This window comes from Callospermophilus lateralis, chromosome 6 (genome assembly GCF_048772815.1).
Source record: "Callospermophilus lateralis isolate mCalLat2 chromosome 6, mCalLat2.hap1, whole genome shotgun sequence".
Lineage (NCBI taxonomy): Eukaryota > Metazoa > Chordata > Mammalia > Rodentia > Sciuridae > Callospermophilus > Callospermophilus lateralis.
The window spans coordinates 83,652,830-83,678,077 of record NC_135310.1 but is presented as its reverse complement, the minus strand read 5'-3'; the positions used below and the strand labels follow the sequence as shown (position 1 = coordinate 83,678,077).

The 25,248-nt window shown below is 33.8% G+C and overlaps 1 pseudogene; it reads left to right on the top strand.

The window, feature by feature from the left end:
- The first annotated feature begins 6,227 nt into the window (after positions 1–6,227).
- Positions 6,228–25,248, top strand: part of LOC143401906 (chromobox protein homolog 1 pseudogene) — a 140,298-nt pseudogene continuing 121,277 nt past the window's right edge.

Sequence of the window (25,248 nt, the reverse complement as noted above, 5' to 3'; positions counted from 1 at the left end):
AGAGAGGGGAAGGGAGGGAAGGGAAAGGAAGGAGGGAAGAAGGACAGAAGGAAAGAGAGAAGAAAAGAGGGAGGAAATGGTAGAAGGAAAGAAGAAAGGAAGGATGAAAATTTCTTTCAAAAATCAAAAGACATCCAAACTACTTTCAAAAGTCAGTGAACTTCATTATTCATCTACAGCATGTGGCTTTTCTCTGGCACTCATGATATGGTAATATAATTATTTTTATAACCTGCTGGAAGCAGCTGATTAGAGTTGCCATTCTAATTATTTGTTTCCATAGTCACCCCTTTTAGCTCATTCATGAAAATTGATTTTTTTTAACAGCCACTTATTATCCATTTAAACCTACCAATTTTCACCCAGTCAATCTGTTCTTTTGCAGCTTACAGTTTCTCTGGTTCCCTGTACCACCTTACCTACAGAGCATTTTGAAAGAACTCAGGTTGTTGCCTTTACATTAAATTTTCACTTTCTCAGCTATCCTAAGGTAGCTGAGAATATATTCCGGTCAGCAATATCAATAGGAAAGATTCTATTTTCAGAATTGTATATTTGAAAGTCTTTTGGAAATAGGTGTCCTTACTCTCAGTTACCTTGGAATGTAAAGGAAACATAACCTTCATCTTATAGCTCAATAACACTAAAGGAAGCCATTCATGTAGAAAAGATAGCTTAATTATAGTTCTATCCTCAACAAAGAAAATAATGATGATAATAGCCATAACAATAATAATAATAAAATTGAACATGTAGTACTAAGCATCAGAATTAAGAAAATAAGATTATATCTACAAAATTATTAGAAAGAGGGAAGAGAAAACAGAAGGAAAAACTCTGATCTTGTGAAGATGCAGCTTATCAAATTCCCCCAATTGCTGATGTAAACATGAGGACAATACATTGCATCTGAACCTATACCTGTGATTTAGTCATCTACTTCATGCAGTCATTACTGAGCATACACTGCATTGGGATGCTGCATATGGCAGGATGGTAATGGATCAGACAAGGTGTCCAAGAGAAAACAACAATTAAATGGGGAAAAACTTAAGTGAGATTAAGGAACCCAAGAGTATAGTGATTTACTGATACTTAGGCTGTATGGATATAGACTTCATAAGATAAGACCTAAGGTTGCCTTCTAAGGAACAGTGGTGACTTAGTGGTGGGATCTTGGTATCTGATGAAAATCCTAAAGATCCTGGATCACTTCTTAAACCAGCACTCGGATGATGGGCATTCACTGACTAATTTGGCTAGGTAATTATATTAACCAATCCTTCATATTTGCTTTCCTTCTATACATTGTCCTACAGTAATTGAAGATAGACAAAAATCTTTTAATAAATATTTAAGTAATAAGTTTTTGAGTAATTTTAAACATTTACTTAAGATAAATTGTATTCAATACAGGTTTTATCTATGATTATGTTAGCAGATATAAAAGTTATTTGAAAATCCCAATTGGTAAACTGCAATACTTTTTCACAAATAACAAATGAATTCATTCACTCATTCAGTAATTTAACAAATCAACTGAGCACCTCTTTGTTTTAAGAAATTAAGATGGGTGTCACAGTTAATGTAGAACCATGAGATTTGCACTGCTGTCATATAAGGGCAATGACACATCCATAGTTTATTGCTATTCTCTTTCATTGATTCAATAAGTATTTATTGAACATCTGGAAATTCAGCAGAGAATCTCTTAACACATTTGGAAACATTTTGTACCCTACAGGAATCTTTTGGTGGTGAGAAACTGGCAATGAATATAAGCACAAATAAGATAATTAAGGCTATATGAAGTACTAAAATCTTTTTTGGAAAATTGGGTCAGTAGAACAAATAGTGATGAGACACAATACTATAGGATTATAAAGAGGGCTTTATGAAGAGGGCAGACATTGAGCTAAGAGAAGATGAGAAGGGACCTCTCATGAATATCTTGGGATAAAAAAAAGTAGCAGAGGAAAGAGCAATGTTCATGAAGGAAGGCATTTGGCTTGTGGAACAGTGAGTTTTAGTGCTTTCTGTGAGTGGATCCTTAGCGACATAATAGAAATTAGGCAAGGTACTTTCAGTAATGTTTTCTACTGCACAATACTTCTAGGAAACTTCATAATTTGAAAATTTTCTTGGTAGGAAAATGGAAAAAGCAACTCTTTAATGAGATTCTCATTCTATTCAGTTATTTTGGTATCTTTTATGCAGAGATATTTGTATTTCTATTAATGTCCTTAGATAACCTGTTTGAGAAACAGCAAGATGTCTCTGTCAGGCTTAAATGTCTCTGTCAGGGTTTAAGCTGATGGGAATACACTTAGATCAGGGGAAAAAATAATGCTGCCTTAAAAGAAAATCCAGAAGTATCAACCGAATATGGCAATGGTATGAAGCTGGAATCTCTAATTTTATGTTGTAGACCTTGGTCAACATTTGAATGAGGTCACATAGGTTGTAAAATACATGAACTCCTGTTGAGAAATGTACTCAAAGAAATTCAGCAGCAGGCCCAATTTATGACCTAGTTGGCAAGGATACTTGAGTACTAAAGTGCGTGTGACTTGATTCCTTTGTAAGTAGAGACACCACCCCCACCACCAACAGTGCTTACTAAAATCTTAATGGGAAGAAAGAGATAGGCAAGAAAGCAGGTTTCAGGCGAATCACAGCATCCCAGGAGGTAAGTGATCTAGTGGCTGATGTTGCAGCAGAGATGAAGAATTCAATTTCTTCTGACTAATTTTCGGATTAGAATTTATTCAGAAATAGGTAGTGGAAATTATTTAAATGAAATATAGGTTATGAGAATAGGTAAGGAAGTTATTACAGATGGAAATATTAAAGGTGAAATTAGCTGGCCCAAGGTGATGGAAACTTGCCATCTTCCTTCCCCTCGATGAGAGAATACAAATGAGAATAATGTTTATTCAAAGAGACCTAAATCTGTGTTTTCCTCAAAAAAGGAGCAAGAGGTAATTAGGTGCCATACTGGTACACATAGACTTTGAACAAAATAAAACAACAAAATGCTGCATGTCACTGTTAATTGCCCTAATGTACATTATTTATGCCAAAAAGTAAGTTAAACTAAAATTTTAACATTTCACCTAAAGATTAGGTGAGAATTTCATTGCTATGTTTGGGGGGGGGGGACGCAAGGGGGCAAAGGCCAACATCTCACTGGGGGTGGTTCTTCCTTCCCAGGAGGGTGTAAACCATCCTAAAACTTAAATTGTCAAATAATTGGTGAATAACAAAACACAAATACTCAAAAATATATTTACAAAAGGCAAAGCCCCTGATAGATCTAGTCCACATGAATTCTGGAGCTAGCCAAAGAGATGATGGCTCTTGTGGTTTATTTAAGGAGGTACATCAAAGGCAGGATAAAGTTTCAAGGGCAGAGTCTTGCTTTGTGATATCTTGCAGTCAGAAGGTTGATTGACATCTTGGCAGGTCACACCAATCTCAGGTGCTCTGTGGGCCATGGCAGAGAGGGATAGAGATTCACCTTGTCCCTGGGCAATTGACCAGAGGAAATATCCACTGGTCATTCCCAGACACCAGATGCCTCTATCCACGAGGCTTCTATGTGTGGTTACATACATGCAACTCATGGACAGTTCCTGACAGCTATGTATACTAATAACCCACTACAGTGTTACACTTGATGTCCTTTGGTAATCTACCATTCATTGATTGCAAGAGATATCTGTATTAGTAGTTTCTAAATTTGATTTGATTGACATTTTGCTTACTGCTTCTTAGATTTTTGCCTTGACAATAAATAGACAAATTGTCAATTGTTTGCTTTTCTTCAAAAAATAGTTCAGAAATCTTTCATAATGTATTGTCAAAAACAATTTATTTATGACTCAAGTCGTATTATGGAAAAAACAAAAACTTGTACAATTAGGCTATTTATAACTTTCAGAGACTTGTTTAGAGATTTGAATTTTCCTATTATGCTTTAAAGAAGAAATATATTTGAGTTAAATATTCAGAGGCTTATAAAATGCAACTACAAGGAAAAGAAATACAAATTATATTTTATTCAAGATCACCTTGGAAACTTTTGAAATGTAAGACAATCAAATAGGGATAAAAATCCAAATGAACATAAATAATATTGAAAATGGATATTGGATTTGGTCCAAGAGCTGAGAAGTATAAATAAATCTAAAAGAAGAAGCCAAGTCATAAGAAGTAAACAGAAGTAAGCACCGAATACATGGGATAATAAAATAGAGAAAATTACCATAAATAAATAACAAAACCGAAGTGTCTCAAAGGGAAAGAAATTGCTTTAAAATGAAAGAGCTGAAAAATCTTCACCTAAAGAATCAGATCATGTTTTTCAGGACTGACAACAATTTCTGGATACCTCAGGCAATAGGTGAATTTCTACATGTGCATGGATAGATGAGAGCTGTGCATTTATCATTTATGACACTTACAAAAGAAATTTCTTTTTTTCATGTTAATCTTTTAATAAGTTATCACTTACTGTCCAAAGTTTGATATTTCATTAAATCTTGAAATTTCTAGTTGTGGAAAATAATTATTTCTAAGAAGTATGCAATATTTTTGTTTATAGAATTTATCAAGAGAAGACTGTGGTCACATAGTTCAAATGTAAAGTGCACAGAAAAATATTTTTTAAATTAACTAAATCTGCTACCTCTCACCTCCTACTTCATAAGATGATTTAATGAGTAGGTATTTGCAACTTGTAATTTCGAATGCTTTATCAAATTGCTAAGATACCATCTCACTCCAGTAAGATTGGCAGCCATTATGAAGTCAAACAACAACAAGTGCTGGCGAGGATGTGGGGAAAAGGGTATACTTGTCCATTGCTGGTGGGACTGCAAATTGGTGCGGCCAATTTGGAAAGCAGTATGGAGATTCCTTGGAAAGCTGGGAATGGAACCACAATTTGACCTAGCTATTCCCCTTCTCGGACTATTCCCTAAAGACCTTAAAAGAGCATACTATAGGGATACTGCTACATTGATGTTCATAGCAGCACAATTCACAATAGCTAGACTGTGGAACCGACCTAGATGCCCTTCAATAGATGAATGGATTAAAAAAAATGTGGCATTTATGTACAATGGAGTATTACTCAGCACTAAAAAATGACAAAATCATGGCATTTGCAGGGAAATGGATGGCATTAGAGCAGATTATGCTAAGTGAAGCTAGCCAATACCTAAAAAAACAAATGCCAAATGTCATCTTTGATATAAGGAGAGCAACTAAGAACAGAGCAGGCAGGAAGAGCATGAGAAGAAGATTAACATTAAACAGGAACAAGACGTGGGAGGGAAAGGGAGAGAGAAGGGAAATTGCATGGAAATGGAAGGAGATCCTCATTGTTATACCAAATTACATATAAGAGGAAGTGAGGGGAAAGGGAAAAAAACAAGGGAAAGAAATGAATTACAGTAGATGGGTAGAGAGAGAAGATGGAAGGGGAGGGGAGGGGAGAGGGGATAGTAGAGGATAGGAAAGGTAGCAGAATACAACAGTTACTAATATGGCAGTATGTAAAAACGTGGATGTGTAACCAATGTGATTCTGCAATCTGTATATGGGGTAAAAATGGGAGTTCATAACCCACTTGAATCAAATGTATGAAATATGATATGTCAAGAGCTATATAATTTTTGAATAACTAATAATAAAATTTTTAAAAAATTGCTTATAGTCATGTAGTGTCACAAATTCACACTAATTGATACCTCATTTACTCTATGTTGTATTCATGTGTAAGCACCTTAATTGACTTCATTTTGATAACTTATCATCAAAATGTACATTGTAGTTGGAAAAATACTGTTAAAAATATCTTAAGACTCTTCATAGTTTTCTTTGGTATGCATCATTAAATAATTTTTTCCCACTTAGAAGAATTGACAGTTGAAAAGAAACAGAAAAAACAAAATGTGTACACAATTCATGACTACAGGATTTTGGTTTTATTCCAATATTTCAAACATATATGTTAAAACTTCATAATGCCTCACATTCAATACAATTGAATATTATGATTATATAGAAATATATCATTAGAACCAGTAAACAAATCTACACTTTCTGACAAAAACCACTGTCTTCATTAAAACTTCATGTATTTAATGGGAAATTACTATCCAAGTACTATTTTTCAGATAATTATTTTACTTTGAAATAATTTTTCTGAACCACCAGAAATGGGACGCTATGGAACCACCTTCAGCGACTGGTAAGTGATGCCAAGGACTATAAAAAGCAGGGAATATTTGTATATAGTATATAAATTTCTTGGTTAGTATATAAATTGATAGAGCCAAAGCCATAATAAAAGTTGCTCCATTCTGTACCTGACAGGAAAGGCTGCACATTAACACCACACAAATAATGTCAGAGTGAAAATAATAGAGAATGCATTTGTACTGTTATTTGTGAAGTTCAGAATGATATCAATTATTTTAAAAACTTTATTGGATAGATAAAATGTATCCTTAAGCCATATTAGATGGGAAGAGTTTGATTTTCCTCTTAACTGTACAATTTTTGAAAAAAAAATAATAAAATTGATCTTAAAATAATTTTTGTTATAAGTACTCTAGAGTCAAAGAAGGACTTATATTTAAGGGAAATAAATTAGGTGTTACATCTGGTTATTTATAAATTCTGTCTATTTTTAAGTAGACATGTTACAGAATTTGAATACTATAATACTTATGACAAATTAAATATATTTTCCTTGTAATTAGAATCACTGCCCACATTATCTAAGTTTAAAATAGCAAGAGCCTTTGTGAACAGTGCTTCTGGTTCCTCTTATTTAAGCCCATCTATCTGCATTAACACCTTATAAACAGCTATAAATAGCAATGAATCCATAGAAGTCAATGAGCAGATCCATGTGCCTAAAGTACATTTCCTATTTGAACTCTCAGGAGCTTAAAGGACACATGAAACATTCTCTCTAATGAAAACTAATCTTCAAAATGTCCCTTTGATATATGACAAAAGCAATTTTTCTCAAACAACTATTTATAATATCAAATGGAATATAGTGGATGTGTTATATCTGAAGATTTTTATTATGTTTAAGTTAACAGAAAATCTGCAATAATATATCTTATAATATAAAAATATATGTCTATAACCTAAAGTAAATACTCACCTTATTTATTGACAGACATCGCACTCAGTCTACTGACTTGAGGAGAATCTATATGGTGATGAAAAACATACCCTTCGTTTCCTTTAAATTTAAAAGTACAAGAATTATAATTATGAGGAACAATATTTCAAGTACACCAACAAATATTTGTTGGGAATTGATTGTCCAACACATAAATGTTTATTTAAAATGCATTGTGTAAAATAATATTTAGAGACATAGAGAATAGCATGACTTAAATTCATAAAACAATTATGACACTTTACTTTCCAGGAATTTTCTTCTTTAGGCAATTCATTGAAAATATATCTAAAAACCAGAAAAGTAATGAAAGAATTATTTTCTTTTTTAAGACTATTAATTAAAAGATAATACATATGATACACTTTATTTCCCCTATAAAGCAAAAATCTAAGCCTTTCTATCATTTGATAAAACTATAACAAATTTATTAGATGGATTCTCATCTCATTACAGAAAACAGCTTAGTTGATGATGATGTTTAGAAAAATATGTGATAGCTGATAATGATCATTCAAAATATTTTGTGTAGAATGTAACATGCATGTGAAAATTTTCTGGTATGATGGAACTGTTTTTGAAAATAAAACTGTGTTCAGAACGGACTAAAGACTTACGCATATGGTTTGACATCATAAAACAAATAGAAGAAATGGTAGGGTGAAAAAACTTCAAGATATTCTTTGGGTTATGACTTTTTGGATATCGTTCCAAAAGCACAGGTAACAAAAGTAAAAAATAGACCAATGGAATTATGTCAAACTAAAAGGCTTCTGTACAGCAATAAAAACAGTTAACAAAATGAAGAGACAACCTCTGGAATGAGAGAAAATACTTGCCAACCATCCATATGATGAAGGATTAATATCCAAAATGTATAATTATCATTTTTTTAAAGAGAGAGAGAGAGAGAGAATTTTTAATATTTATTTTTCAGTTTTTGGCGAACACAACATCTTTGTTTTTTGTATGTGGTGCTGAGGATCGAACCCGGGCCGCACGCATGCCAGGCAAGCGGGCTACCGCTTGAGCCACATCCCCAGCCCCAAAATGTATAATTAAATCAACAATAAGAAAACAAATAGTCCAATTTGAAAATATGCAAAGGACACAGATATTTCCCAGAAGAATACAAGTGAAGAAAATGTATATAAATAAAGGCTCAGTATCATGAAAGAAATGGAAATTGAAACCACAATCAGACATTATCTCATACCTGTATAATAGCTACTGTCAAAAAGAAAATGGTAAGTGATGCCAAGGACTATAAAAAGCAGGGAATATTTGTATATAGTATATAAATTTCTTGGTTAGTATATAAATTGATAGAACAAAAGCCATAATAAAAGTTGCTCAAAAAAGTTAAATATATACTGAAGAAATATCTGCACTTCCACATGTATTACAATGTTATCCAAAATAACCAAGATACGGAATTAACCTATGTGTCCATCAGTGGTGAAAGAATAAAGAATATGTGGGATACATGTACACAATAGGAAACTCTTCTGCCTTAATGAAAGAAATCTTATAATTTAAAAAACATAAATTATCTTGGAGGACATTATGTCAAGTAAAAGAAGACAAGCACAGAAAGATTTGTTCTCACTTCATATTAAATCTTAAAAAATATTCAACTTGTAGAAGAAGAAAGTGGAATGTTCACATGGGCTGGTGGGGAGGTTATGGAAAAATTTTCACTTAAAGGTCAGTTAAAATATTATAGCTACAGTTGTACAATTGTTATAATCAAACTGTATTTATAGTGAAGAAATTTTATGTTATATAAATCTTTTCAGTAAATCTGTTAAAAATAGATGTAGATGAAGGGTTGATAGATGAACAGAGAGCTATGGTTGATTGCATTATTATATATGCAGTGAAATAAGCATCATAAAATATTGATAATAGATTCTAAAGGATAGGTTTATGGGTATCCACTGTAGATATTTTATCTTTTTTATTTTTTGTATGTTTGAAAAAGGTATAATGATATTATGGGGAAAAGGGGCAGAATACATAGTAATTGTTAGGGAAAACACCACTATTGGATGATATAAACTAATTTATAATAAATTAGATACATTTTTGAAAACTTGCTGTGACCACTTTGAGTTCCTGAAATATAATTTTCCATTAAATAAAGTAATATATAGAAGAATTTGGGAGAACTGGCTAATATAGGTCTATGCCAGGAAATGTAAAAGGAAAACCTGAAAGGTCTATTTCAGAGCAGCCTGGAGTCATAGCAAACATCAAAGGGACATTATGTCAATCTGAGGAAGTCCCAGCGGCCAAGTACAGAACAATTTGAATTTTCATGTGAGTACAGAATTGTAATTGGGTTGCAGTTCACTAAATATATTTTAACTAATAAATTTATAATTATATACATATAAGTTCATTGAAACAAACTGGATAGCTTCTGAGGGTCATAAGAAACCAAGTAATTTTCTTAAAAACTGCATAAATAAAATGAAATCATCAAGCATTTGTCTTGTCTTTTCTACACTAATTTATAATGCGGTATCTAATAGTAGTTGGAAGAAACAGGTTATTTTAAATCTATCTGTATTAAAAACATAAAGGTCAATGAATATATTAACTATCAGTGATATCATTAGCTTAAACAAAACTATTCCATAGAATTTTTCTGAGGCATTCTACATGTTCAGGTCTTTCTCACTTTGGCTCATCTCTAATTTTTCATATAGATGATATTCTCACATTGGAAAAAAACCAACATTTTATTTATGTATTATTTTCTACTATGTATGTTCACAATACAGTAGGATGTAGACCAACATATGAATGGTAAGCAAAACTAAATGTACAATTCAGATAATAGGATATCTTTTTTATTCAACTATTTTGTATGTGTTCAAAATAACATTTGTAATTATGAAGATACATACAATAAAATATAAAAAAGAAAATTTTCTACTAATGTTAGGGATACTGATGATGAATTGTATATGAGAGAAAATACATAAAATTGGCTTAAGCAACAATTAGTGAGTTATTTTTCTCTCAAACAACATGAAGTACAGTAAGGCAACCCCCAGAGTATCCCTAGGTACTTATATTTTTTCTAATTATCTAGTTTATCAAGTTTAAAATATGAGTTTCCTGTTCTTTCCACTGGTACCTCCATAGTCTATAGAAAACAGTCATCACATTTAAAGTAATAATTAGGAGTAAGGAGGAAGGAGAAAAAAAATGTTTATCAAGTCTCTTCTTTTTCCATTAAGAAATTTTCCTCACCATCTCTCTTTCAGCTCATATCACTTTGGCCAGGTCATGTGGGTGCAGTTAGCAAAAGGACAGTCACTATAGGTGATGCATAACTTGGTCTGGAAGATGGGGGCTGTTTCAAGAGGAAATAAAATGCTAACACCTTCAGGACACATCTCCTCCTTCAACCATTTGCAAAGGTTACCTCCCTCCAGGAAATTGTTCTTCCCTGCAAGAAGTTATTAGTGAGTAGCTCCTGGGTGGCTCCCTTCATACCTGTATCCCTGGGTGGCTTCATTCCCACCCTTGCATAACTCCACCTTTTGGGTCACATAGGCAGATTGGGAGGAGGGGGCATGGGAACAAAAGAAATCTGAAATCTATAAAAGAGGCAGGTCACTCCCCACTCCCTTGGGTATCAATTTAGGCACTCTCCTCTGTGGAAGCCCCTGTGTCCCTGTCACTCTGTTATATCCTTTAAATAAAACTGTGCCTAGGTGGGTGTACAATTGTCAACACTGGGAGAATGAACTCAAACCGGATCCTCAACACCAGTATTAATGGTAGGTAGGCTATATTATTAGAGTTTTACTTTCTTTAACTTAGGCAAACTCCTGGTGCTGGCTACTCCTATCTGCCTACAGGTTTTCTTATAAACAAAATAGCATGAAAGGCACCAAAAAACAAGAAGGAAAATCATGTTTATATATTTATGTCAAAGAAGTGCCAATCACATTTGCTAGTATCATGCTTTTGCCAAGGACTCCCACCTCTCTTTACCGTTTTTTATTTAGGAAAATGCTTCTGTTATTGCTATTGGTTTTTAAAGACTAATGATATCATCTGATCATGTATTTTTGCCAGCAAAGTAATGGAATTTACCTCCAGGGAAGCTATAATTACATCTGGACCTTAAATCAGAGAACCTATCTCCTCAGCTCCCCCCAAAAAAGGTAAGAGGTTCAGGACATTCCTTCTGGCATCAGGTTCCCAAAGCTGGTATCTTTCTGTAGAGCTCACCTTGAAACTGTGGTCCCTGAACCTGTTTATTGGTCCTCAGCATGACAAGCCAGTTCAGGGACTCGGGACTGCTCAGAGGAATGACCTTATGTACCTTCAGAAATAGTAATATCTAAGTATTTTGAGGGAACTGTAGCACTAAGAGATACAATAGTTTCTGAAATCCTGTTAGTCGTGGGTATTTACCTCAGTTATATATCTCTCATGAAGAAAAAAAATCAAGTCTTGGATCTGCTCAGGCAGATGTATCACAGTAGTATGAAGAGAGAAAAGACAGACCATGTGGATTCCTCATAGCTTTGGATTAGGATGTTTTTCACAAGAGGATCTTTTAGATTCTTGTACGGATGTCAATGTGAGATGGTCAGAGTGCGGAGCACCATCAAACTTAGCTTAGGGAAGACCTAATTGTGAACATTTTATTAATTACCATGGACAGCTCCTCAATATGTGTCCTTAGCATTCAGACCAGGTCAGCTGAGATTATTTGCAATCTTGTCTAAAACCAAATCTCAGAGATTCAGCTAATGTCACTATACCACATGTCATGTCTTATTTGAAGAATTGCCCTAGTGTGTTTACTTCAAAAGTTGCCACATATGTCACTGAACTTTGTCCCTAATTATTTGATTTTGGAAAACAAATCTGTTTAATTGGTCGGTTTATTTTACATAAAATTCATCCTAATATCAGAATTAGTTTTATTTTTACTTTCTTTGGTTTTGAAACCATTTGAAAACTTGATTCAACTTTGTTCTTTTCAAGCAAAGATCATGTGTCTATCACCCCAGTGTTGGCAATATCCTTTCATAACTGCCTCTTTATTTCCTGAACTCAGTAAGTTCTGATACTTTTCTCCAGAAGGTGTGATTGTTGAAGATAATTTCCTTTTGTTTGTGATAATGCTTTCATAATTGCAGTTATAAATGAAAGGGCAGAACAAATCCCTTCTCAACTGGAAACTCACAGATTTCATTATCTTCTGCTCAATCAAATTCAATTTTACTTCCAGTGCTTTTTACACTCTGGGTCACATAACTGAAGCTGCATGGTCCTGTGTCTTGTTTCCACTCCTCCTATCTAGATCTCTCTTACCTAAGGCAAATGCTATCCCTGAGGGCACTCTCCTTAGGGAGAAAGATGCAAAGTTGGTGACTGAAGCAGTCATGTGTTCAAATGCAGGATATTCTATTGTTTGGAAGCAAAACTCTAAGATGCTTCAGTAGCCTGTGAATAGATTTGGTTTCTTTGTGGCCTGGGAGCAATTTTTTATCAAGTCGTAATTCACAAAGTTCATTCTTCAAGTTAAACATTTATGGTTTGGACTGTATTATTAAACATTATTATGGCAAATTTTCTCATGGCATATAAAAATCATTGATCTACTTGAAAGAGAACAGTGTGGCAAATCAATTATTGTAATTTTTTTAAAATATTAAGGTATTTTACAGAAAGAAATCATACTAATAAACAAAATTTAACTTAGCCTCCATTAAAATTCAAAAATGACAGTATCTATATTTCTGATGGTACTATTATCTTTTAGATTGATAGAACTTGCAAACATTTTTTCTGTGACAAGAATACTGCCTTTAAGGAAATAAAAAACATATTTCATTATCTTTGCATTCTATATTTCTTCTTCTGTCAGGCTATACGGTTTGGATTTGAGGTGTACTCACAAAAACTTGAATGCGAGGCAATTTACAAATGAAGCTATAACCTAATCAGTTGAATAATTCATTATAGGGTTAATGATTTTTTTAAATTTTAAATTTATTCTAAATAATGTACATGTTATACATGACAGCATAATACATTTAAATTCATAGTGTACATATAGAGCACAATTTTTCATGTTTCCGGTTGTAAACAAAGTAGAGTCACACCATACATGTCTTCATAATGTACTTAGGGTAATGATGTCCATCTCATTCCACCATCTTTCCTACCTCAATGCCCCCTCTCATTCCCTTCCTTCCCTTTGCCCTATCTAAAGTTTCTCTATTTCACCCATGCTCTCCCCCACCCCCATTATGGATCAGCATCGACATATCAGACAAAACATTTGGCCATATTCTCCAACTCCATTCATTTATCAGCAAATGCCATAATTTTATTCTCTTTTACTGGTGAGCAATAGTCCATTGTGTATATATACCACAGTTTCTTTATCCATTCATCTACTTAAGGGCATCAAGGTTGGTTCCACAATTTGACTATTATAAATTATGCTGCTATAAACATTTATGAGGCTGTGTCACTGTGGTATGCAGTTTTTAAGATCTTTGGGTATAAACTAAGGAGTGGGATAGCTGGGTCAAATCGTGATTTCACACCATGTTTTCCTAGGACTCTCCATATTGCTTTCCAGAGTAGTTGCACCAATTTGCAGTCTCATCAGTAATGTATGAGTGTGCCTTTTCCCCACATCCTCACTAACACTTATTGTTGTTTGTATTCTTAATAGCTGCCATTCTGACTGGAGTGAGATGAAATCTTAGAGTAGTTTTGATTTGCATTTCTCTACTTGCTAGAGATGTTGAACATTTTTTAAAATATATTTGCTGATTGATTGTATTTCATCTTCTGAAAAGTGTGTGTTCAGTTCTTTATCCCATTTATTGATTGGGTTATTTGGGGGGGTTTTGGTGTATTTTGAGTTCTTTATATATCCTAGAGATTAGTGCTCTATCTTATGTCCGTGTGATAAAAATATACTTCCATACTGAAGGCTCTCTTTTCTCCTCATTGATTGTTTCTTTTGCTGAAAAGAAAGTTTTCAGTTTGAATCCATTACATTTATTGATTCTTGATTTTATTTCTTGTGCTACAGGAATCTTGTTAAGGAAATAAGGGCCTAATCCAACATGATGAAGATTTGGGTCTACTTTTTCTTCTATTAGGCAAAGCGTCTCTGGTCTAATTCTTAGGTCATTGATGCACTCTGATTTGAGTTTTTTGCATGGTGAGAGATAGGGACTTATTTTCATTTTGCTACATATCAATTTCCAGTTTTCCCAGCACCATTTGTTTAAGAGGCTATCTTTTTTCCAATGTCTATTTTCGGTGCCTATGTCTAATATGAGACAATTGCATTTATGTGGGTTCGTCTCTGTGTCCTCTATTCTGTACCATTGGTATATAAGTGGATTTTGGTGCCAATCCATGCTCCTTTTGATACTATTGCTCTGTAATATAGTTTAAAGTCTGGTATAGTGAGTGATGCACTTGCTTCACTCTTCCTGCTAAGGATTGCTTTGAATATTCTTTGGATATTAAGAGTATTTTTCCAGATGAATTTCATGACTGCTTTTTCTATTTCTATGTGGAATGTCATTGGGATTTTGATTGGAATCACATTAAATCTGCATTACTGCTTTTGGTAGTAAGATCATTTTGACAATATTAATTCTGCCTATCCAAGAACAAGGAAGATCTTTCCATCTTCTAATGTCTTATTTAATTTTTTCTTTAGCGTTCTGTAGTTTTTGTTGTAGAGGTCTTTCACCTCTTTTGTTAAGTTGATTCCCAAGTATTTTATAATTTTTTTTGAGGATATTGTAAATGGGATAGTTTTCCTCATTTCCATTTCAGAGAATTTGTCGCTGATATACAGAAATGCCTTTGATTTATGGGTGTTGATTTTATATCCTGCTACTTTGCTGAATTCATTTACTAGTTCTAGAAGTTTTCTGGTGAAATTTTTTGGGTCTTCTAGGTATAGAATCATATCGTGGGCACAAAGTCCTAATTTGAGTTATTTTTTTCGTATGTGTATCCCTTTAATTTCTTTCATCTCTCTAATTTCTCTGGCCAGTGTTTCAGGAACTATGTTGAATAGAAGTGATGAAAGAGGCATTCCTGTTTTTTTCCAGTTTTTAGAGGGAATGCTTTCAATTTTTCTCCTTTTTGAATGTTGTTGTCCTTGGGCAGAGCAAAGATAGCTTTTACAATGATGAAATATGTTCCTGTTAGTCCTAGTTTTTCTAGTCTTTTGAACATGAAGGGGTGCTGTATGTTGTCGAATGCTTTTTCTGCATCTATTGAGATGATCATATGATTCTTACCTTTAAGTCTATTAATGTGATGAATTACATTTATTGATTTCCATAGGCTGAACCAACCTTGCATCCCTGGGATGAACCCCACTTGATCATGGTGCACTCTTTTTGATATGTTTTTGTATTTGATTTGCCAGAATTTTATTGAGAATTTTTGCATGTATGTTCATCAGAGATATTGGTCTAAATTTTTCTTTGTTTTTTGACATGTCTTTGTCTGTTTTTGGAATCAGGGTGATATTGGCCTCATAGAATGAGTTTGGAAGTATTCTCTCTTTTTTTATTTCATGGAATAATTTGAGGAGTATATATATTAATTCTATTTTGAAGATCTTGTAGACCTCAGCTATGTGTCCATCTGGTCCTGGGCCTTTCTTGATTGGTAGGCTTCTGATGGCGATTTGTTTATCCTTTTTATATCATCCTGATTCAGTTTGGGAAAATCATATGACCAGAAATTTGTTTATGCCTCTAATATTTTCTATTAGAGTAAAAATTTTCAAAATAATTTCTAATTATCGTCTGTATTTCTGTGTTGTCCATTGTGATGTGTCTTTTTTAACCACAGATGTTAGTAATTTAGGTTTTATCTCTTCTTATTTTCCTTAGCATGCCTAAAATTTTATCAAACTTATTTATTTTTTCAAAAACCAACTTGTTTTGTCAATTTTTTCAATTGTTTCTTTTGTTTCAATTTCATTGATTTCAGCCCCAATTTTAATTATTTCCTGTCTTCTACTGCTTTTGTTGTTGATTTGTTCTATTTCTAGGGCTTTGAGGTATAATGTTAGGTTATTTCTTCCCTTTCTTTTTCTTCTTTTAAAGGAACAAACTTCATGCAATGAACTTTCCTCTTAGTTCTGCCTTCATAGTGTCCCAGAGTTTTTGATATATTGTATTAGTGTTCTTATTCACTTCTAAGAATTTTTTGTCTCTTCTTTGATGTTGTCTTCTGCAATCCATTATTCATTCAATAGCATATTATTTAGTCTCCAGGTGTTGAAGTAGCTTTTTTTTTTTATCTTATCATTTATTTCTAATTTCATTCCATTATGATCTGATAGAATTCAGGATAGTATCTCTACTTTTTTGTATTTGCTAAGAGTTTCGTTTTGGTATAATATATGGTCTATTTTAGAGAAGGATCCATATGCTGCTGAGAAGAAAGTATATTCACTTGTTGATGGATGAATATGCTATATATCTTTGTGAAGTCTAAATTATTGATTATATTATTGAGTTCTATAGTTTCTTTTTGTTTGTTGTTTGAAGGATCTAACCAGTGGTGAAAGAGATATTTTAAAGTCACCCAGAATTATTGTGTTGTGTTCTGTTTGACTCCTGAAATTGAGAAGAGTTTGTTTGATGAAAGTAGATGTTCCATTGTTTGAGGCATATATACTTGTAGTTGTTATATATTGTTGATGTCTGGTTCCTTAAGCAGTATGTAATACCCATCTTTATACCTTTTGATTCACTTTGGCTCAAAGTGTACTTTATTTGATATGGGGATGGAAACCCCTGCTTGTTTCCGCAGTCCATGTGAGTGGTATGTTTTTTCCCTAACCTTTAACCTTTAGTCTGTGGATGTCTTTTCCTAGGAGATGAGTCTCTTGAAGGCAACATATTGTTGGGTCTCTTTTTTTAAAAAAATTCCAATCTGCTAGTCTATGTCTTTGATTGATGAGTTTAGGCCATTAATATTCAGTTTAGGCCATTAATACAGACATGATCTGTATCCCTAGGCATTTTTGTTTATTTTTGGTATTAAACTTGACTTTTTTCTCCTTTGATTGATTTTACCTTTAGTGTATACCTCCATTTGCTGATTTTCATTGTTGTTTTTTATTTCCTCCTCATGGAATATTTTACCTAGGATGTTCAGTAGTGCAGGCTTTCTAGTCGCTAATTCATTTAATTTTTTTAATCAGAGAAGGTGTTTATTTCATCATCAAATATAATACTTAATTTTGTTGCATAGAAGATTCTTGGTTGGCATCCATTTTTATTCAGAGTTTGGTATATGTTATTTCAGTGTCTTGTAGCTTTCAGGATGTGGGTTGAGAAATCTGCAGAGATCCTTATTGGTTTCCCCCTATATGTAATCTGAATCCTTTCTTTTATGTCTTTTAAAATTTTCTCCTCATTCTATATGCTACACATTTTCATTATAATATGACTTTGTGTAGATCTGTTAAGATTTTGTAAACTTGGAGTCCTGTAAACATCTTGTATTTGATTTTTCAATTCATTCTTCGTGTTTGGAAAATTTTCTGATGTTATTTCTTTGAACAGATTGTTCATTCCTCTGGTTTGGAACTCTATGCCTTCTTCTATCCCAATAATTCTTAAATGTAGTCTTTTTATGTTTTCCCATAATTCTTGAATGTTCTGTTTATGGTTTCTTACCATCTTCACTGTGTGGTCAATTTTTTTTCAAGATTATATGTTTTATTTTCATTATCTGAGATTCTGTCTTCTGAGTGATCTAATCTGTTGGTGGCACTTTCTATTGAGTTTTTAATTTGGATTATTATTTCCTTTATTTGAAGGATATTCATTTGGTTTTTCATAGAACCTCTATCTCCTTATTGAAGTAATCTTTTGCTTCCTATATTTGCTTATGTAGCTCTTCATCAAAATGATTTTTTGCTGCCTGTATTTGCTCTCTTATATCATCCTTTTATTCACAGAACATTTAATTATGTACATCCTGAACTCCTTCTCTGTCATTTCTTCTGCTGTGCTGGCCATGGATTATATTAATGTAGCATCTTGATTTGTTTGAGGCACTTTCTTCCTTTGTTTATTCAAGTTATTTGTGTGTCTTCCCTTCTACCACTGAGGATTCGAGGTTACAGTTCTTACCCTAAAAGGCTTAGAGTGTCCCTGCTGGGTTCCAATACCTCTCCTTTAAGGGAAAGAACAATATTAACATACCCCAATACAAATAACATACAGCCTAAAACCAAGTAGCTGCTGTTAAGATGTTTACAGTTTTGTCACTATATACAGAAATGATGAGTTAAATTATTACTTACAATATAAACAGTAGGTTTGCAAAATGGGCTACAGTTTCTGATGATGGTCAAAGAGAGAACTAGGAGTGGGGTATAGGATGAGATGTTAAGGAGGTAGGAGGTGAGGATATAGAGTTATTGTTCTTAGGAAGCGTGAAAGAGGGATCTAAAGAAGGTGGCTAGTAGCAGGAGAAAAGAGAGAAAGTGATTTTGGGGAGACAAGTAAATGGGAAGACTATTAGAGAGAGTACGAAAAACAAACAAAATTTTAGAAAAATAAAAATTTAAAAATAGGAGATAAAAGAATATACAACACAACTGTAATATCAGCACCTTCCAGTCCTCAATAACCTAATTCATAAAAAATTCTTGGTTTCACAAATGTTAGGGATGTGAGGCAGGAGAAGATACAAAGAGAAAAGAAAAAAGAGAGAGAAAAGAAAAATTCTTGAAGGAAAATACAAGCATTGTTTTTGTTGGATTTAATATCTTTCCTGCTTCCCTTCCCATCTAACTGCTGCTCCTGCACAGGAATCCCCACTGCCAGGCCAGCTCAGGTCTCCAGGCCTCAGAGTCAGTACTTGCAGAGAAATAGTATTCCCTCTAGTAGAATCTCCGGTCACGGAGTGACACAGAATGATGCATCATCTTAGATCTTCTGGGTTAATAATTTGAATGGATTACTTGGTGGTAATGGTGATGCCAGTCTTGGGAATCAGGATTGGTCCTCATTCCCCCAATGTTGAATATTAAACACCTGAAAAATGCTGAGGCAAGAGTAGAAATCAAGTTTCGTTTTAGGGCTGGAACAGAAATAGACAGGAGAAGGGGACCCAATAACTAGATCTCTGGGAAGGGGTGTGTCTTGCCCCTATATAGATTTCAGGTTTCCTTTCTTCTCACGCCCCTTCCTCTTCTTATCTTGCCTACAAGATGAAGAGGCAGGAGCCTCCCAGGAGGTACCACTCTCTATCTTCCACACCTGCCCAAAAGGCAGAAAAAGAGCTTCCCAGAGGTCTCATTAGCAACTATTTGTGTTGGGAGTAGCAATTCCCTGGTTACAATTCCTTATAGGTAACATTGGTAACTGCTTGAGAGGTGGAGAAGTGCTCTGGAGGTGTTAGCATTTTATGTCCTTTTCTTTGAGTTAGCTCCCACCTTCCCAACTGTATAATCTATCATTTACTTGACTACCTGCTCTTTGTCATTATCTCATTAGTAGGTGTTATGGCTTGGAAATGAGGTGTCTCCCAAAAGCTCATCTATAAGACAATAAAAAGATTCAGAGGAGAAATGACTGAATTGTGAGAGTCTTAACCTAATCAGTGTATTGATCCCTGGTGTGGCTGGAGGAAGTGGTTAATTTGGGGCATGGCTAATGGGTATATATTTTTTACCTGGCACTGGTGTCTGTCTCTCTGCTTCTTCTTCATCATGGGAACTGCTTCCCTCTACCACACACTCTGCCATGATGTTCTGCCTCACCTTGAGCCCCAGAAATGAAGTCAGACTTCTCTACACTAAGACCTCTGAAACAGTGAGCTCTCAAATAAACTTTTACTCCCCTACAGTTGGACTAGTCATATCCTTTAGTCACAGCAGCAAAAAAGCTGACTGAAACAGTAGGTAGGTGGGAAGTACGTAACTAAAGATATGTCCTTGGGAATTATAATATATTTGCTTTCAGGCTGCCAAGAGCTGAGTAGCCTTCCTCTGCTGCACCCTCCCACCATAGTGTTCTGCCTTCCTTCCTCCTTAGGGTGATGAAGTCAGCTAAGTTAAGACCTCTGAAACCATGAGCCCAAAATAAACTTTTCCTTCTCTAAGTTTTTCTTTTCAGGTATTTTGGTCCCAGTGATGAAAAGCTGACTAACACACAGGCCAAATAGTTGAATCCAGAAAGAATAAGTTGATTTCAGGAGAAAATGTCCTTTAAAAAACAATATCCATCTAGTCTTCAGTATTTAACTATTTTAACAAAATTATTTTTATTAGCAATATATTTTGTCTGGGTACATTTGTAGTTACAGCCTTCAAAAGTTTCACTTATACTATTTATAAATGTAAACTGCTATAAATATGAAAAAGAAAACAAAAGAAGAAAAATAAATAGTCCAGAGTCAGCAATAATTTACTAAAGACTTATTATCTAATCAGTTTTGTAGTATGTAGGCTCAAGAATGACTCTCTCTCTCTTTCTCTCTCTCTCTCTCTCTCTCTCTCTCTCTCTCTCTGTGTGTGTGTGTGTGTGTGTGTGTGTAAAGTAAAAGGAAAATTAAATCATAAATGATTTCCACAAACATTTTCTCTTCTGAACCACTGTAATATTTTATAATAGCATACTCTTTAAGATTTCAGGCAAATTTTTCAGTCTTACAATGCCAGAGCATTATTTGTTTATCCACCTAGTAGTTTGTTTTTATTAAGCACCTCTTGTGTATGTTTTAAAAACCATGCAAGATATATGGAAGAGGCAGAAGAGAATGAAGCATACCCTATATCTTTGATGTGTCTGGGAAGTCAGACAAATGTGTAAACATGCATGGATAAAAGAGATATATCATTCAACATAGTTACCAAGGCAGAACATTAAGGGTATACTTGAAGGATTAATTAATTCTGTTTTTTTTTCATTCATACAAAGTTCAGGAAGTCTCTCTTTTGAGGCTTTGGGGCTCTTCTGGGTAGGACTTGTTGTTATTCTTTTCCAAATACATGCTGCTTAATGGGTGCTACTAATATATTTCTCATGGATTAACTTTTACAAGTGTTTACTGAGTTCTGACACATCTATATCTCTGGACACATTTTTCAGACCTGTTTCTGACTCTGTATCACTTAGAGGTTATTGCAATGAAAAAGTCTTATCTTTAAAGTAGGAATGATTTCTTCTTATTCAGGTACATGATGAACATATATTTCCTCTCTGAATCAAAAGTTGTGATATCTCAATATGAACAACTTCACTAGCTCTGGAAATCAGGGATCATGTCTGTTGCTTACCCCTATCTTCCAGGTTTCTAAAGTAGCACCCAAAACTCACAGCAGTGCTCAATTTATCTTTCAGTAGATGAAGATCAAATATACCTATGTCTAAATAAGTCTATGAGTGATGTTGTTTAACTTTTTCATACTCAGAATCAGATAAATTGCAGCCAACATGGGTATGGTTCTCACACATATTTGGTGCCCAAAATAAATGTTTATGAAAGACACAATGAGGGGCACAATGACTCATACTATAAGATAATTCTTGATTAATGTTGCTGCAATTGCATAATGGAAGGCAAACAATGAATAAAAAGAGAGGAACAAATCAGGTCAAGAAAGAAATGGGGGTGTTTTATATGTAATGTTTAAGATAGAATTGTGGGAAACATTAGACTTAAAAAAAAAGATTTTTAGATAGTGAAGAGATAACATGCAGTGATCTGAGCAAGTTCACACCAAGCAGAAGGAATAGTTTGTGCAAAGCACTTTACTTAGGAATAAGCTTGGCAAATCCATGGAACAACTAATAGGTTCGTGGTTGGAATGGAGTGGAAAAACAAGGAGAGAGGAGGATTGACTTCAGAAAGTAAGTCAGGGTAAGAGCACGTTGTATAATTTTGGTGATGAAAAAATGATTTTGGTTTTTATTTCAACATTAGGAAGTTTGAAGATGGGAATGGTGCAATATCATTTATTTATTTTTATATGTAAGATAATGGGGCTGAATGTAGGGAGATATATATTTAGTAAGAGATTTGGGGTACAGGTATAAGCACTTAGGTGAGCCCTGCTTCTGGATTCAAGGGTAAGACAAAGTGGGGCTTTATGAAGCCAGATTTCCAATGAAGTATAATTTGGAATTTATCAGTTATTTCAACCACTGGAGGCATCTCTAGATCTACTGGTAATGAAGGAGCATTCTGTAGCTCTGTGTTTTTAATCCTCTGAACCTGAATTTTTTTTCTGGTATATTGCAATAACTTGTATCCCATAGCCAATGACTTCTAAAGTGATTCTTATGTTGAATTTTCTCGGACTCAGTAGTTTGAAATGAAAGGGAAAATTGTTCTTCAGATACTATAAATGAATCCTATTGTCAGGATATAGGTTTATGAATTGCTACTTGATAACTTTGTTACTGCTCTAAACTTTCAATTAGTTTTTACACCAGTCTGATTAGAATCACCACAGTAACATGAGCTACCTAGGTAAAGATTAATGAGCTGCCTGAAGAGTTGATCCTCAGGGATATCCTTAATCTTATTTTCCTCACTCAATCTATACAGACCTCTCCTCCAATGCAATTAAAATCATTAAATAACACATACCAGAAAAAAAATAAAGGGGCATACTCTGTACATGCAGATTTCCAACAAAAAGCAGCATGAGTATCAAGTGTTTTGGCTTCTTTCCCAGCTCAGTAATGATCAGTGAAGTCATATGCAGAAAATATTTGCAGCATGTAAAATTTTGGAAGCTGTTGCTAAATCAAAAATGAATCCAAATAATGTGTAGTTTGCAAATCTTTAATTAGTTCAACCAAAAGATTGAGTATTTGTTTTACTATGACAGGACCTCTAAATGAATACTTTTAAACTTCAATAGCCAGTCCTGTAAAATTACTAAATAAATTGTTACAGATTATAACATTCAGAAACATGGAGTCTTATGGTTAGAATTGCAGCATTTGTTCAATTGTGCAAGCACTCTGTATAGTCTTTCATAATTCATGTATAAAATACTTATCTGCTGAGTTTGGATAGCATGGTTATTTTTTACTGATATGGCACAATTGATCATGGTCATTACATAACTTTATGTCAATCTTACTTTCATTCAAAGATACTTTTATGCAATATATTTAAGTTGACACCATCTATCCAAGTAATCCACCATTTTTATCAAAAACTACTTTAGAAAGATCATTTCTCAGGCAAAAGGATATGAAAGACACATAGGAGTGAAATAAAAGAAGACTTAGATGAATGAAAATACATTAATCTTTAAATGCTGCAAAATAATTTGAAGTTTAATACTATTATAAACTAAATACTATGTATTTTTTATGAACAAACAAATGTTTGTATATTAGAATACATAATAAAGAAGAGCCTCCCAAAATGTTGAGAAACAAGAATGATCAGTGATGTCATACCTTTCTAAGAATTCCATATAGTAATCTAATCATTATTCTAAGATGCAGACAATAAATCATTGCAACAGAACACTTAGCGGAAAAAATATTCTTTCTCAATAAGAAGTTAAAATAGTGTAAGTTTATATCTTAAGTCCTTACCCAATAATATAACAAAATAGATTACAGATGTGTTAAGATTTAAACATGTAGAAATCAAATCATTAACAATTAAAACAAATATATAGCTACTCATGGTAGGACATTCCTGTTATCTCAGCTACTCAGGGAGCTGAGACAGGAAGATAGGCCAGGCAACACAGGAAGAATATATCTAAAAATTAAAAATGAAAAAAAAATGTGCTCTCAGAACAGGAACAGATATAAACAAAATTGCCATACTATCAATTCTCTGCTAATTATTTTGTAACAATGCAATCTCATCAATTTCTCAGAAGTTTTGTGCAAACTTTGGCAAACTGTTCAAAACATGAAAAAATAAAGATCTTTTATAGGCAAAGACATCCACAAACTAAGGGCGAATGGATGGAAAAAGACATGCCATGAAAATGAAAATCAAAAGCAAGCTGGGGTAGCTACTCTCATAACTTAAAAGTAGACTTCAAGCTAAAATAATGAGAAGAGACAAATGGTGGTGACTTATACTGGTTAAGGAAATCATCCAACAACAAGATAAAATGATTTCATTCATGTTCCAAACATGAGTGTACCTATATACATAAAAAACCCTTATCAAACAGTACTGTATGATTTCAAAGTAAAGACCCTTTAGAACAAAAATGCTATTAATCAAATGACACAGACATCTGTGAAATATTTCATCCATTGACAACTGAATTCATTTTCTTCTCAGAGTTACATGTAATTTTCTCTAAAATAGATCATATTTTAACACACAAAGCAAGTTGTACAATATACAAAAAAACAGATGATGTCTGAAATTCTGAATAAGATGAAAAATTGATCATTAGATAAAAATAGAAATTATTTTACTACCGAGAAATTAAATAATGCATTTTTTTAAAAGAGAGTGAGAGAGAGAGAGAGAGAGAGAGAGAGAGAGAGAGAGAGAATTTTTTTAATATTTATTTTTCAGTTATCGGCAGGCACAACATCTTTGTTTGTATGTGGTGCTGAGAATCGAACCCGGGCCACACGCATGCCAGGCGAGCGCGGCTACCGCTTGAGCCACATCCCCAGCCCAATAATACATTTTAAAAAATATTTACATTTTAGTTGTAGTTGGACACAATACCTTTATTATTTATTTATTTATATATGAGGCTGAGGATCAAACCATGGCCTCACACATGGTAGGCACTGAGCTACAACCCCAGCACCTAAATAATACACTTTTTTTTTAAAGAGAGAGTGAGAGAGTGAGAGAGAGAGAGAGAGAGAGAGAGAGAGAGAATTTTAATATTTTTTATTCTTTAATTTTTGGCGGACACGACATCTTTGTTTGTATGTGGTGCTGAGGATCGAACCCGGGCCGCACGCATGCCAGGCGAGGGCGCTACCGCTTGAGCCACATCCCCAGCCCCAAAATAATAC